Here is a 13,952-nt window from a genome sequence, read left to right as displayed (position 1 = left end):
AGTTTCTGTTAGGAAGCAGAGAGAGCTAATGGCTTTTGGGTAGACTACTATGGTCACTTTCTCTCCAACTTGAGTAATGATCAATTTCTAAATTAAAAAAAAGAGGATTCTAATTGGATATGGACTTTGATATTTTTATTATAATGTTCTTTGTATAGTCTTATAGCTATGAAACTAAAATGAATTTGTATATTCAGTACAAACATACAAAATCAATGAAGTTAATGATGAAAATTAATTTAAGGTGACAGGCAAATGACTTTTTTAATGTTTATTTTTTTGAGAGAGAGTGACAGAGTGTGGGTGGGGGAGGGGCAGAGAGAGTGGGAGACACAGAATCCAAAGCAGGTTCCAGGGTCCAAGATGTCATCCCAGAGCCCTACATGGGGCTCCAACTCACGGAGAGTGAGATCATGACCTGACACTTAACCGACTGAGCCACCCAGGCGCCCCCAACTGGCTTTGTTTTACTGAAGCCGATATGTACTCCCCACGCGAATAAGCTGCCGCAGCAACTGCTATCGAAGTACGTGTCGTGCAGTGACTGCTCGTCTCCGCTGTTCTCCGCTCGCGCCCCGTGGAGTCTGTTCATCCTCGAAACCGATGCCACTTAGCTTGAGGCTGGCATGAATGAGGTCCACCTCTGTCCCTTTCCCATTAGCCAGAGACTGCGTAGTGTAGTGTTCCTTGAGGCTCCCAGTCCACATTTTAAGACACACTGGCTTAGAATGCTTCGTACCTCACGCCCCACCTGTGATCCGAAGTGGTGGTGGTGAAGACAGGGAAAGAAGAAAAAGAAAAAGGAAAATTTCAGAATAAGGAGAGAGAATTATGCATCGTAATCAGAAAATACATGAAAACTGTAATTAATGTTTTTCACCAAGCTCCTATAGGCACCCTCGTATCACCTCAGTTGACGCAAAGGTGTGACACAGACATCCTGCACGTGTTGAGATGAGAAAAGCCTACGTAGCCCAGCTTGGGAGGCTCCTGACCATGTGCTTTAGGAGAAAAGATGTTCACAGAAGCATTATGTATAGAAGCAAAGAAGTAGAAACCATTCAAATGTTAGTTGGTTACATACATCATGATATATTCATATAATAAAACATTATACAGTAGTGAGAATTAATGAACCACAGCTACATCCCCCAAATATGGATAATGTCTACACAACCACACATAACTTCCATTGCTCTACAAATGGAAGGCATCACTAATGCTCTATCTCTGAGGCTGCTGATGATGTGACCATGTGGGTATCAGTGAGAACAAAAACAATAATGAACTGTAACACATCTCTATGTTCAAATCTCTGTTCTTTCTGACCTTCAGAAACAGCAACAACAACTACACCCATGTACTGGTTGGAAGATGCTAGGAAACCAACTTAATATTTTGAAAACCAGGGGTGCCTGGGTGGCTCAGTTGGTTAAGCCTCCAACTTCAGCTCAGGTCATGATCTCACATTCATGGGTTCGAGCCATGACAGTTAGCTCAGAGCCTGGCGCCTGCTTCCGGTTCTGTGTCTCCTTCTCTCTCTGCCCCTCCCCCTCTCATGCTCTGTCTCTCTCTGTATCAAAAATAAAAAACACATTTAAAAATTTTTTGAAAAAAAATATTTTGAAAACCAGTAAGAGGAAAGCATGAAGCATTTATCTGGCCTTTCCTATATGAACTACACCTAAGGGAATCAAGTCGTTCATGAGGAAGTTTCTTTTGTAGAAGCATTCCAGCAAACAAAATGAAGGAAAACATGGTTTTAAAATTAGAAGAATCACCATCTTGCAATTCTTAATGACATAAGATAGGCCTGAATGACCAGGCGTTCTGTGGTTCTTAGTTGAGGTGCACAACACCATCTGTGAAGTATTCTTGACCAAAACACCAAAACCCAAACCAAAAGAACCCAAGATGTAACTATCAGAAAGCCAGAGGACAGAGAGACATGCTAGAAGACACCACATGTATGCAATTAGCAAAATCCAGGTCCTACTGGACAAATAATTTGATTTCTTCAATACATATATTCCAAAAGGGCCAGGAAAGAAAAGGAGCAATTACATATTAGAAGAGATGTAAAAGGAACATCAACTAATTGAAATGATTTGAACTTCTTTGGATCCTGATTTGAACGAAGTATTTAAAAAAATGTATAAGACAGCAGAATTTAAAAATCAATGTGTGTTTGATGATATTGATTATTATTTTTTTAAGGTATGATATTGATATTATGGGTTTTTTTTTAAGAGTTTTACTATTTTAGTGGGGGCTGGATGGCTCAGTTGGTTAAGTGTCTGACTTCGGCTCAGGTCATGATCTCATGGCTTGTGCGTTCAAGCCTGTGACAGGCTCTGCACAGACAGCTCAGAGCCTGGAGCCGGCTTCAGATTCTATGTCTCCTTCTCTGTGTCTGCCCCTCTCCCACTTGTGTGCTCTCTCTTTCAAAAAATAAAAATAAAAATAAACTTAAAAAATAAACTTTAAAGAGTTTTACTATTTTAGAGAACCATACTGAAATATTTATAGACAAAATAATGTGACATCTGAAATTTGTTTCAAAATATTTCAAAGGAAGTGTCTAAATGAAAAAGTATTGCACATGAGTTGATAATCATTAAGCGGGCTGTTGGACACATGAGGGTCTCTTATACTATACTGCTTTTCTTCTCAATATTCATGAAAATTTTATGAAGCTTTCCACAATAAAGTTTATCTCCTAAAATGATTTAACTCTAGGATAATTAGTGTATATATTCCACTCAGCAAACATTTTATTATTTAGTGCAAACTTGTACCAGGGATGACGGTAAGACTAGTTTGATTTCTGTTTCTCAGTCCTGAGTCAGTGATTCAATGGCCCCTGAAGGAGTAGATGTAGTAAGCATCCACAAGATAAGCAAATTTTGATTCAACACTCTGCAAAGGATGAAAGATGTGTCAGAAGTGATGTTTGATCACAAGTGTCTTAGCATCCAGTTTGTAGGCAAGAGACCACATGTATGCGTACATGTTAAGTGGTGATATTCACTCACATAATGTTAGCTAGTGGTTTTAAGCAATACCACTCTGGGGGCATTTCTGCAACTTAGGGATGACACACACCCTTACCCTCATAAGCAGGTCACGAGAAGCTCAAGATCAAATGGGCCATCATCCTTGTCATACTTCCCATCAGTTAATTCTGATAGCAGGCTTGTTTTAGGTTAAATTTCATTGCTGACTGACTAGCAAATTATTAGTTCAGCTAGGATGTTGGAATACACATCTTATTCCCATGGTGTGCATCAGTAGTTCTTCTCTTGCTCTCTGGGTCTCCTTCAGGGTTCAGCAGACATGAAATGGATGCAGACAACTCACGAGAAAGTGTCAGTGAACAGTGAGAGGCACTTTTCCCAATTACAATTGTACCAGCATCAGGCCCGCTGGGCATGGAGTCTTTGCTGTAAAATGGTGTGTCCAATGCCAAATGATTAATTCTTTCAAGACCCACATCGGCATCACCTTGTTTTTATAGGAAAGAGGATGTATGAATAAGAGCTAAAGTTGCAGCCACAGGAGAAAAGCAGGCGTGGAAACACACCATTGAGAGTCCTCAACAGTAAAATTAAATAGAAATTCTGCGTCCTGAATAACTTTTCTCTCCTTAAGCACTCACTGCACTTCTCTATACTGGGTAATTAGTGCTTGGAGTGGCATTTAACCCAAATGGGAAGCGTCAGACCCCCAAGGCTGCCACTTTGGAGGGAAGACTTGTGCAGGGATCCACCTCTGGACTGGGTCTTGGGATCATTGGTAGGACCAAAATCTGAGGACTTGCTCATACTTTCTCCCCCACCCTCATTTGTTTCCTTTCTTAGGACTCCCCTTCCAAGGGTCAGGGTACTTTAACTAATGTCAAGAGAGTATTTCAAAGACTAGAAGCCCTGCATTCCCAGAAGTGGTCCATAGTCCCCCACCAGGCCCTGGCTATGGCCACCCCACGGTTGTCCAGAGCCTTTGAGAGGAAGGGAGACTGAGAGAAACTCGCTCTGGGGCTCAGTTCTGGTGACTGAGTCACCTAAGCATCGGGCTTCAGCTCAGGTCATGATCTCTTGGTTAAGAACCTGGAACCTGCTTCGGATTCTGTGTCTCCCTCTCCCTGCCCCTCCCTCACTCACGTTCTGTCTGTCTGCCTCTGTCTCTCTTTCAAAAATAAATAAACATTAAAAAGAAAGAAAGAAAGACTAGTTCCTTGTCATAATAAGACAAAGGCAGGAGAGAAAACCAGAACAGGGAGGCTCCATCCTTCCACCCTCAGTGTCCCTTTTTTTCTACAGGCTGAAGGACTTTGCTGGGCTTCAGCCAAAGCTGCGGCCCCCATCATCCTGACTCCCTGGGAACGGTCTCAGCTCAGGTCAAGGCTGTGGGAGGCAGCAGGGAGCCTGGGAGGCAGCCCACGTGATGCCCCCAGGTTTGCGTGGGAGACAAGTGTGGTCTCAGCCGTGGGTGAAGCCCAAGGAAATCTTGAGCTCAGAGCTGTAATCAATTATATCACCATTGATTCCTTAGATTCCCGAGTTTAGTTATCCTTTTCCCACTGAACAGAGTAAGTAATTGCTGCGGGCAGAGCACTGTGCTGGGCGATGCTTGCTCACGGCTGGTTCACTTCCAAAATACACACTGGAGGCCGCATCAGCACTGACAGAGGCCTCTGCTTCTTTCAGTTATGGGTTTTCAACTTTTTTTTTTTTATAGGGGGCCATTTCTGGCACGGGTGGCTCTTGTTACAGCTCCACCTTCAGATATCAGCTCCCTGTTCAGCTGGACTAGGACTCCTGGGTTTTACCTGCTAGAATGTACTTTACTCCCATCTTCGGGCAGGAAACAGCAACGCTCCATCCCTGGCAGTCAGACTGGAGTGGAGTTGGGACCCAGCCATCCGGCCCCTCAAGAAGCAGCTGATTCCTCTGGCCTCCCTCCTTCGTCCAGACCAGGGGAAACTGCCCCCAGCCTGTAAAGTCAGCCTGAGGATACAAAACCCCAGTGTCAGAGTGTTGTTATTGAAAATTCAGCTGCTGTTTCCATCATTTTAATTTGTAATTTTAATTTTAATAATCTCTTACTAGATCCTATAGTGCTTTTGTTTCCTCCCCCATGCTGCACCAATGCCTACAAAATTTACTGCTTTGATCACTTATTTCACACTTAGCGCAGTATGGTTTGGGGTATTCTGTGGTTCCCAAATGGTATTATCAAGGGATGAAGTCAGCGGCAGCCCCGTGGGGTGGGGTTTAACTTCTGTCGCAGAATTGCACTTAGCATGGAGAATTTTTTTTTTGGATAATACCCTTTGGGGTATCATTTTGTCAAGAGAAAAAAAATAGCGCTTGGGGCAAGCCAAGAAGGATAACATTGAGAGGACACGAACAAAAGTGTTCCATTTAACAAATTTCTTCAGGGTAGCCCAAGAGTGAAAGACCAGGAGACCCTAGACCAGGAAAACAGTTCTAAAAACATAGAGAGGAGTAAAGAAACAAAGAGGTATGCACAGTTCTGCCAGAAAGAAGAGCCAGTGAGAAGTTACTGGTGGCCAAGAGAGCCGAAGGACTTGTAATAACAAGCATTTTAATGATTAGTCATGACATATGCTCACTTGATGACATATTATCAGAGACGCTGTCTGGTCATTTGGGGGAGGTTTTGTGGCGCAGTAGTGCAGCCCGTGTCCTCAAACCCTGAGAGGAGACGTATCCCCTGGCGGGGACACTGCAAGATCAGGAGGGACAGCACAGTGAGGTGACCAGTAATTTGGGGAGATGATTCCAGGAGGTGGCTGTGACTGGGGGAATCTTAAAACACCCCCTGACGCTTCCCTGCCAATATGGGAAGGATGCTGGTTGGCCCAGCATTTGTGAAATAGGGTTTGAGGAACTTTGTTTACATCTCGAATGGGTGACTCAGTTGCTTGAGCATCTGACTGATCAGGTCATGATCTTGCTGTCCGTGAGTTGGAGCCCCACATCAGGCGCACTGCACCCTGTCAGCACTGCTGTACCTCTTGGGATGCTCTGTCCTCTCCCCTGCTCGTGCTCCCCTTCTCAAAAAATAAATAAAACATGAACAAAGAAAGAAAAGAAAAATGCATCTCAAATGGGTTAGTGACCCCCAGAAGCTAGATGGGCCCGTCTGCGCAGCTGTGGCTTGACGGGCCTTCTCTGCAGGCCCCGCATCCACCTCAGCAGAACTAATCGTGGTTACCACGTGAAGACGCTGGTGTTAAACTGGACCTTGAGAACCTGAATACAAATCTGCCTGCGCCTTTCCGGGGGAGGGTCTAGCCGATGAACGAGATCTTTCTCATTTGGTGCCATAAACACCACATTCAGAAAGATTCCATCAATTCAGTCCTGCGGAAATACTGGTGTCAGAATTAGCAACACTGTGCTCTTTGTGTGCCATGTGCCCTCTGCTAGAGAACCCGCTAGCCCTCCCCGGTGGACTGTATTAATCGTACCTACAAAGGGGCCCCTATTTGCTAAGAGACGGATGCAAGCCTCAAGAACTGTGCCGTAGTTGGCCACTCATTTTTCTTTGCCAGATTATTACTTTTTAAAGAAATAGAAAAAACCCTCTGTAGTCTTTTATTATAAAAATGCTACAGCCACAAAACTTGGAAAACCAAAGAGGGAAAAGAATCCCACAACTCCTCTCATGCTGGCACGAGTAGCTGTAAGCAGCGCAATTTCTTTCTAGGGACACTTTGATATATTTCTTAGCAACTCTTCATTGTTTCATGTTTTTCAAATTTTGGAAACCTTTCAAACACAGAAAGTGACATTATAGACATCCATATACTGCCCACTGAAGTTTTTAAAATATGTGAACATTTTGCTATATAATTGCAGATCTCTCTTCTTAAATGAATAAATAAATCATGATGGATGTAGCAGGAGCTCCCACCTTGGATCAGAGCAGCCCCCACACACCCACATGCTGAGACCACATTGTGCTGAAGGCTGCGTGCGGTGGTGGGAGGTCTGACTTTGTACTTTTTACTGCATATTATATGTATCCATAAACATCTGCTGCTTTTTTTGCAATGTACATAAATGATAACCTGCATATTATATGTTATCCATAAACATCTGCTGCATGTTTTTGCAATGTACACAAATGATAACCTACAGTATCCTTTGGCTCTTTATTTTTCCTTTCCACATGTCACTGTTGAAGCTGACCCAGACCTACTCCCTCATCTCCATAGCTGTATCGACTGAAGAGTCCAGCTGACTCATTCCGCTGCTGAGAGGGGTCAGCTTGTTGTCACTGTTGCCGCTGCAAACATTTGGAGCAGAGGGCTTGCTGTGACTCCTTGCTTGTAGATGAATTACTGGATCCTCTAGCAAATCCATCTTTGCCTTTACTAGAAAGTGACAGACTTGTCCCCAAAGTTTTGTATAACGTGCACTCCCGTTTTTACAAGCTCCGTCTGCCTTATTCTTTCCAACACTTGGTAACATCAGACATTTATTTTTTCAATTATGATGAGGTTGCATCTTTTCATTATTATTAGTGACTGTCAGCTTTCTTTCATTTAGCTTCATGTTACTTTCCATTGGATCATTTGTCTCAGGGTTGACTATTTGTATGGATACTGAGGATGAGTTTGGGAGCTTCTAGGAGCATTCAAAACATGTTCTGTTCTTTGTGGTGGTGGTTACTTTGCTGCTGCACCTGTGCTCTCAGCTGTTTTTGTCTGGGTGGGGGGTGTCCCTGCCAATTCCCACTGGTACCAGCCATCCCAGAATGGAGAGAAGCATTGGAGAGGCTGAACTCAGCAGTGATCCTAGAAAGGAAGAATGAAGGGAATCAGTCTTCTGCTGGGGGCTCTTGTGTCATTTTTATCAGAGACTCAACCAAAGTATGATCTGAGTGAGTGAGGTTCAAGCTGACTTTGGGAAGTTGAGAAAATGAAGAAGGTTATAAATTAGTTCATTCGGAGACTGGGGGAGGTAGAGAGAAGGACCATGGGCAGAAAGGGACTCAGGTAGGCCAGGAGACAGGAAAAACAGATCCGAGACACTCCCCAGGGGTTTCAGTTTGATCCACAGGACCCTTCCTCAGTCTTGTGCTCAGGCTTCATGCTGGGAGAAGGAGAAGGCTCTTCATTGTTAATTCCTCCCTCTTGTTCATCTCTTGCATCTATCAAATCAGTAGACTGAAATCTTGCCCATTCATTCTCCTGTCATTCTTAGGCACCCTCTCTCCTCCCCATCCCACAGTCCCCTTGTTGGCCAAGGGGCTGCCTTTGTCCACTCGGGTGGATCATTGCAGTAGTCTCCTAGACACCCTGTCCACACAGGTCCTCCAGGCGCACTTACCAGATGGCAGCCCAGCTCAGGATCCCTAGTGCATTCCTTCTCATACCTGTACCCCATTGGACTCCTCTCCTGCAGCTTAGCTCCTTCCTTCTCCTTTGTAGGTCACATTCATATCCACCTTCAAACCTCTGCTGCTACTGTCTCCCAGCCTGGAATATTCTCTTCCCTTTCCTTGTTCAACTTTCCACAACCAGTCTCAAGACCCTTCTTGTCCACGAAGCCTTCCCTGGCCATTTCAGACCTCTCTGCTGCTACTTTTTTCCCCTTTATTTTAGAGAGAGCAAGAGAGCATGAGTGGAGGAGAGGGGCAGAGGGAGGTAGAGAGTCAGAGGAAGAGAGAGAGAGAGAGAGAGAGAGAGAGAGAGAGTGTATTAAGCAGGCTCCATACCCAGAGCAGAGCCTGATGCAACACAGAGCTCAATCCCATAATTGTGGGGTCATGACCTGAGTCAAAATCAAGAGTCAGACACTCCACCGACTGAGCCACCCAGGGGTCCTTCGCTGCTACTTTTACTCTCTGCTTCCCGGCCAGAGTCAATGGTGACCTCCATGTTACAGACCTGGATACAGGAATACAGAAAGACTGAAAACTTTGTTCAGTAGTGACTACAGTTTACTGAACTTATTATGTACCATACTCATTATGTCTGTCTGTTTCCACTTTGATCTCTACCACAAATCAGGAAGTACTGCTATTACCATATGTCATGGATTCACATTCTAAGAAATCGCTGAAACTTGAGGCATCTGAACAATGGAGGGCATCTTACCACTGCAGTCACCACAATGGAGGTCTCATTTCTTCCAGAGAACACCCATGTTTGCTCCTGTCAGAACCTGGGGCATTACTAAACAGATGCTACTTTAAAATGAATTCTATGTTTGCTAGTGCAAATTCAGTCCACTAACTGATCAGAATCCCAGTTTGTGGTTCAAATCCTCATGGAAGTTGTATTTTTCTCTCTCCCGCATGTACCCAGATGGAGGCAGGGTACCTTTCTCACTGACCTTTCTGCATGGCAGAGTTATTTCTCTTTACTTTTACACAGAGTAGGACTTTGGTGTCTCAATTTTGTGTGGAGTTCTCCAGTAGTCTATCTTGGGTGTTTTTTAATTTCTTAGTTGTATAGAAAACAATGCTATATAAAATGATTGTTTACACCTTGTCTTTATGATGCAGTGATCTCATTTGCATATTTAAAAACTGAAGGATGGGGCACGTGGGTGGCTCAGTCGGTTAAGCGTCGACTTTGGCTCAGGTCATAATCTCATAGTTTGTGGTTTTGAGCCCTGCGTCGAGCTCTGTGCTGGCAGCTCAGAGCCTGGAGCCTGCTTCCAATTCTGTGTGTCCCTCTCTCTCTGCCCCTCCCCTGCTCATGATCTGTCTCTCTCTGTCACTCAAAAATAAATAATAAATGTTTAAAAATTTTTTTCAAATAAATAAATAAAATAAAACTATCCACCTGTGGACAGAGGTGAGTGAAGGAAAGTACAAGAGGCTCTTACAAATGCCTGTTGATGAATTCATTGGTTGACTGGTTCTGATCCCGCATCTCTTGGAATTAGGATTGATTGATCGATCCATGTGACGCTGACTCCAGATATCAGGTGAGCCGTCTTCCAATGAGGTACACACAACTTGACATGTAAACTCACTTAGCAAGCTAGTAATATTTAATTTGTCATAATATAAATCATCATATCACGGATTAAAAGAGAGCAGAGGTTGGGGCTGTCCTGGGACCGCATCTCAGAGCAGACAGAGCAGGGGCCGGGCGCCTCAAGATCAGCTCGGCTCTCAAGTCCCTAAGATCTCCGTCTGCGTTCAGAGCTCCTTTGCACTTGTTAGTTATTCTTCCGCTTGTTATTCTGTGAGTGTTCTTCCAGAGAAAAGCACAAATTTGAGTACTCTTCAGCAATTCCACGCTCAACAACATGGATGAAACCCCAGAGATACTGTTGCACAAATCCCTTTAAGTAAAACTGAAAACTAAGCAAAATCAGTTTCCAGTAACAGAGGTCATGTAGGGGTTAGGCTGGTGGGGTGCAGAGACTGGGAGGGGCGCCAAGGGGGCTTCTGAGGTGCTACTGATACTGTTTCCTAACCTGAGGGCTCACTATACTCATCTGTTCATTTTGTGGACATTCTTCGAGCTAACCCTCAGGGCCCTGCGGTGTTCTGTATAAATGTTATGGTTAGTTTTAAAAGGTTTACTTAAAAACAAAAGAAAATCAAAATTACCCTGAAAAGTGAGATGTTTGGAGATTACAGCTAAGAGGAAAAGCCCCAAAAAGGGAGGAAGGGAATAGGGAAAATAAAAAAGAGGAGGCAGTTTAAATAATGCAGTCGGTGTGGTTCAGTCACACATTGAATGATCTCTCCGTTCATGAAACAGAGCCCCACGAGGGTTCTGCACTGAGAGCACAGAGCCTGCTTGGGATTCTTTCTCTCCCTCTCTGCCCCTCCTCCACTCATTGCTTCTTTCTCTCTCAAAACAAATGTTTAAATAAACAAACAAAGAAAGAAACAAAATAGGAGGTGCTGGGGGGGTCTGACTCTGGGGTGGACACCCATTGGGATTCCCACCTCGGCTTCCTTGCTTTCCTGGCAAACCGCAGGTAGGAGGACAGTTCTTAACACACTTCTAAGATGCTGTTGTAGCTAAAACTCGACGGGGAAACCTGAAAAAGAGGCTGGCCCCTTCCAAAAACGACCGGTGGCTTCTCTCCTGGCCTCTGAGCTCTCCTCAGAAGCAAGAAGAGAAGGTGTTGCAACAGCTCACAAATGCGGTGATCGGTGACGATGGGGCGCAGGTGCTCCAGGCCTCCGCCCTCCCCGGCAGCTGGGGACCTTCCGCTGGTTGGCCAGCTGGGCAATCAGTCGGGTCCTAGGCAGGACCAGCGGCCGAAGAAGGCATTGTAGGGAGCCCACCCAGCCTCCACAAGGTGAAGGGGACAGCAGTGCTGTGACTTACCCTGGAAGGTCTCCATGTCTGGCCCTGTGCTGTCTCCCAGCCGGTGGAAGACATTGCAGGCTGTTGGGGGAACGAACTGAAGCCTTACAGTGCTGGTACTGACGACCTTACCGGGAAGAGTCTTTATGAATCGCCAGGTCCCTGGCTTTCTGGGTCAGTGCGGGCTGCGGACAGCTTTGCGTGCAAACGCACACTGACCCAGCTGGTTCCTGCCGAGAGCTAGCATAGGGTTTTGTGGAGTTTGTTTTCCACTTACAAAGCAGCCTGTGTAAAAAAGAAATGACCCCAAGATGTGATGATTTACAGTGGACCGGGCCCAGGGGAGGGGAAGGTGATCTGGGGCCTCAGCTGCTGCTCAAAGCAGAGCTGTGTTCGCAGTGCTCCAAGAGCATGTATGCATCTTTGTTTTCTGCACAAGGAAAGGAAAGGGACTTCCTGCACGAGTGCCTGGGGCGTAGGGAGAAATTCTTTTTCCTGTTTCCAGGGAAAGAAAAAAAAAAACTATCAAGCAAACGATTCAAGGCTCAACTCCCCCACACTCACTGGATAAACCTCAGGATGGTGCTTTATAGGCAGTATTGGGCCTGGCTCCCGAGTCACCTTGAGCTACACGTTGAGCACCACTACCCTCAAGGCAGCAAACTGTCCTGTAAATAACAACATGACAATGAGTTACTGACGTCTACCTCATCCAAAAATTTTGGAAAATTGCTTCCAGTCTCGTTAGCATTTTTAAAAATCTTGACAGGAGCACTGGGGTGGTTCAGTCAGTTAAGCTTTCAACTCTTGGTTTCAGCTACGAACTCGCAGTTCATGAGGTGGAGCCCCACTTGGGCTCTGCACTGGCAGTGTGGAGCCTGCTTGGGGTTTTCTCTCTCTCCCTCTGCCCCTTCCCCACTTGTGCTGTCTCTGTCTTTTTCAAAATAAATAAATAAACTTAAAAAAATTTTGTAGTATCTTGACAAACCAATAAAAAGATGTGAAACTGCTCATTCCCAGCACATTGGGTCGAACAGTAATAGGAAAATGTTGCTTTGCTCTCCCTGTTGCAGGATGTGGTCCCCTTTGACCCTGCCCAGCTGGGTCTGTGCTCATAGGCTCAAATCCTGAGTGCCCAAAACGTCCCTGCTCTGGTGATGCCATCTTTTGTGTGGAGCACGTGGTCCTTTCAGGCAATGAAGCCCCAGAACAACCAGGGGCAGGGGGGCCCCGTGAGGTGCAGCAGGGGCCTTTGTCAATTTCTCATTCGCCCTGAGGAAGGGTCCTACTGTTTCCAGTGAGGATGACTGCTGCTTGGAGATGGCCTCTTGCCTCACAACGCGGTGGTTAGAGGAAAACCAACTATTTCTTCCTTTCACAGCAGTGTGTGTTCTCTGGGAAATATGGAGCAAAGTGCTTGCCAACTGTTCTGGAAATCTGAGCCTCTGCAATGCTCACGGATGTGCAGATGTGCAGCACACAACACGTCAAAGCTGTCGCTTCCTGAAGGAGAATAGATATACTCTAAATCTCGCTCTCCCACCACAGGGAGCCAAGACCTATAAAATTTGACTTTTTGACCAGGTTTGCAAAAATGGCACCTGTTTGGAACATCCATGTTTAATCCATGAATATGTCTCCCCAAGATGGTACAGCTCTTCCCGCTTTCGATGAATGACATTATAAGCAAGTAAATGATTGGAAGCAAGCTCACTTCCTAAATTCTTACCTGGACCAAAATGAAGGAACTCAGTTGTCTACTTTCTCGCTTTCCCTGCTGGCCAGGACAACATATGCTTGAAGGCAAGCACTTTCTCAACACTGGAGCCGGTGCCTGAGTCCATGTATAACAGGAGCTGGACTTTCATCACCAACGGCTGAATGGAGGGCCCCGTAAGGAGGGTGTGAAGTTCCCCTCAGATAACCCACCTCTCCCTTGCTGGTGGTCTCTGCTCTGCAGATTGGTTCAGAGGCTTTAGTCTAAGTTGAATCTGCAGCGGGAAGGTCTAGTGAGCAATGTCAAGGTCTGGTCCGGGGAGCAGGTCTGCCTGCTGCTATAAAGAAAGGCCCCCAGGGTCAGCCAGTCACAGGGTCCAGAACACAGTTCACCATTTCTTTTCTCCCATCTAGTTGACATCCATTCCACGAGGATTTGGGTTTGCAAGTCCCTTCTCTTGCTACTCTTGCTCTCTCTTTTTGCTTTCTCTGACATTCTCCTGGTCTTTTTTACCCACACAATTCTCCTGAAGGGAAAGAAAAGAGAGAGAGAGAGAGAGAGTCCTGTCTCCACCAGGAGGTGCATCTACAGTGAGGTCCTGGAGGTAATTTTGAATATGGTCTTCACATTTTCTCCTCATAGAACACCATTGGGAGAAGGAACTTACAATATTTCCTGCTACAGCAATAAGTCTTATAGCCAAAGTCCTTTGGGTATCATAGATCAAATTTCTGTTTCCTCTCCATCTTACCATGTACCTCCTCTCCTACTGGATGCTAAGGGGGGGGGGGCAACCTCACCATATAAGATTTCTTCTTAAACACTTCTTATACTTGTAGCATCAGACTTTGTCCCCTTTCAGAAACTGGCAAGTCACTTTTTGAGGCAGGGCCCCCTTTCTTAAGTCCACAGAATCCT

The 13,952-nt window shown here is 45.3% G+C and overlaps 1 long non-coding RNA gene across 1 annotated transcript; it reads right to left on the bottom strand.

Annotated features, from left to right (window-relative positions):
* Nucleotides 1-423: 423 nt before the first annotated feature.
* Nucleotides 424-11,954, bottom strand: LOC115297153. Its single transcript, XR_003911310.1, has 4 exons — nucleotides 11,882-11,954; nucleotides 11,339-11,602; nucleotides 4,829-5,006; nucleotides 424-751 (listed from the first exon to the last, which is right to left on the bottom strand). It is a non-coding gene; the product is annotated as an uncharacterized LOC115297153 (long non-coding RNA).
* Nucleotides 11,955-13,952: the final 1,998 nt, after the last annotated feature.

The sequence above is a fragment of the Suricata suricatta genome, chromosome 7 (assembly GCF_006229205.1).
Source record: "Suricata suricatta isolate VVHF042 chromosome 7, meerkat_22Aug2017_6uvM2_HiC, whole genome shotgun sequence".
Taxonomy (NCBI): domain Eukaryota; kingdom Metazoa; phylum Chordata; class Mammalia; order Carnivora; family Herpestidae; genus Suricata; species Suricata suricatta.
The sequence above is the reverse complement of the archived record's forward strand: the minus strand, read 5'-3'. Positions and strand labels throughout refer to the sequence as shown.